This window comes from Xyrauchen texanus, chromosome 30 (assembly GCF_025860055.1).
Source record: "Xyrauchen texanus isolate HMW12.3.18 chromosome 30, RBS_HiC_50CHRs, whole genome shotgun sequence".
Taxonomy (NCBI): domain Eukaryota; kingdom Metazoa; phylum Chordata; class Actinopteri; order Cypriniformes; family Catostomidae; genus Xyrauchen; species Xyrauchen texanus.
Genome location: NC_068305.1, coordinates 40,095,020 through 40,097,519, shown reverse-complemented (window position 1 = coordinate 40,097,519; position 2,500 = coordinate 40,095,020).

The window sequence follows — 2,500 nt, the reverse complement described above, 5'->3', positions numbered from 1 at the left end:
ACTGTGCAGAGTCAAAAGAGTCCACCCTTAAAATAGATAGTTCACCCAAAGATGAAATTCTCTCATCATTTACTCACCCTCATGCCATCCCAGATGTGTGAGGGGGTTCGCTGTCCTTTTCTGCATATCGCGGCAGTGTTTTGTGGTCTGTTCGGCATAACGCGGCAGCTCATTTTAGTTTATCGCGACCCACCGGACCCCTCGGTTCTCCCAATGGCCAGTCCTCCCCAGATCGGCCCCAAATTGCGTCGGCCCACTGGGAAAATGCCCGGTATGCCAGATTACCAGTCCAGCCCTGCCCACAACTATCATATTGCTTCTGAAGATGTGGATTTAACCACTGAAATTGTATGGATTAAGTTTATGGGGTTGTGGCAGGGCGGAGGGCGGGGCCAGGTCATGAGTCTACACACCCGGTCCCTTATCAGGCTAATCAAGCCTCCGAGAAGGATAAAGGCCGACTGCGGAGGATGGTGCGGGAGAGAGAGATTGTTTACGGACATGTCCGTCGTGTGTGTTGTTGTCTTTTGTTTAAGTTTCTCATTAAACTATTATTTATATTGTCAAGCCGGTTCTCGCCTCCTCCTTTCCATTGAACTGCTTTACACTGGTGCCGAAACCCGGGAAAGAGGAGGGATACGCTGTAGTAGAGTTCTCGGCACTACCATCCACCCCAACGGATCAGCCGCGGGGGACGAGGAGCCGGCTGGCTGGAAGCGGAGGAACGGCCGCCGACCGTGAGGGGAGCAGTCAGGGCCGCTGCCAGGGGCTGAAGAGTCCCCTACCAGCCGCTGAATGCCAGAGGGGTCTGAGACCGCCGACCGCGAGCGGGGAGGGGCTCACTGCTGACCGCCTGGAGCGGGAGAACCGCTGCCAGGGGCGGGGGAGGCCCCTTCTGTTCCCCGAGAACGCGGCGGGTTGTTCTGTCCACCAGGGGCTCGAGGACTGCCTCCGATCCGCCCGGAGAGGCGCGGCACAAGCTACGACACGCTAACGGCACGCTAACGACACGCCAACTACATGCTAACGGCACGCTAACGTCACGCTAACGACACACTAATGACACGATAACGGAACGCTAACGGCACACTAACGACACACTAATGACACACTAACGGCACACTAACGACACGCTAACGACACGCTAACGACACGCTAACAACACACTAACGCATGCTAACGGCACGCTAACGGCACACTAATGGCACACTAATGGCACACTAACGACACGCTAACGACACACTAAAGGCACAATAATGGCATGCTAGCGACACGCTAATGGCACACTAACGACACACTAACGACACTCTAATGGCACGCTAATGACACCTTAACGGCACGCTAACGGCACGCTAACGACACGCTAACGACACACTAACGGCACGCTAACGACATGCTAACAGCACGTTAACGGCACGCTAACGACACACCAACTACATGCTAACGGCACGCTAACGACACACTAACGACACGCTAACGACACACTAACGACATGCTAACGGAACGCTAACGGCACACTAACGACACAGTAATGACACACTAACGGCACGCTAACGACACGCTAACAACACACTAATGGCATGCTAACGGCACGCTAACGGCACACTAATGGCACGCTAACGGACACTAACGACACGCTAACAACACACTAAAGGCACAATAATGGCATGCTAGCAACACGCTAACAGAACGCTAATGGCACACTAACGACACACTAACGACACGCTAACGGACACCTTAACGGCACGCTAACGACATGCTAACGACACGCTAACGACACACTAACGGCACGCTAACGACACGCTAACAGCACGTTAACGGCACGCTAACATTAGCCACATTTAACTCTTAAATGTGGCTTATGTTCGATATATGGAAAATAAACAGTATTTGTTAGATATTTGAAAATGGGTATTTATGTAGTTTTTTTTAAACGTACGTTGCATGATGTATGTGACTTTTTATTACATGCATAATAATGTGTTTTATATGCAGCATAATGCCATATATCTGAATTCTGTCATCACTTACTCACAATTATGTTGTTCCAAACCTGCATAACTTTCTTTCCTTAATTGCATCTTCTTGTATACAATGAAAGTGAAAGGTGACTGAGGCTCCTTCCATGTTTTCTGTTGACGAAAGAAGTCATATGGGTTGGTCATTTGGAAGGGGAGTCCTGTAAATGATGACAGTTTTACAACTTTTGGGTGGGCTAACCATTTGACATGTGTGGGTCCATGCTAACTTCATTGAGGGTGTCCGCTCTTTTGCTAATGGGACTGTGTTAGTGAGTTATTCACAGTCTTAATGAGCTGTAATAAAATGCCAAGGTATGCCGAGAGTCTCGCATTTCAACCGCCCATGCACCAAAACTAGCGAGGAAAATTCATGCACGCCCTAAAGTGTGTCAAAGAGTATTCTGGATTGCACCAGAGAGCAATTAAGTACCTGACCACATACATGTCACCATGGATACTCATTTAAATAGGGACTACTA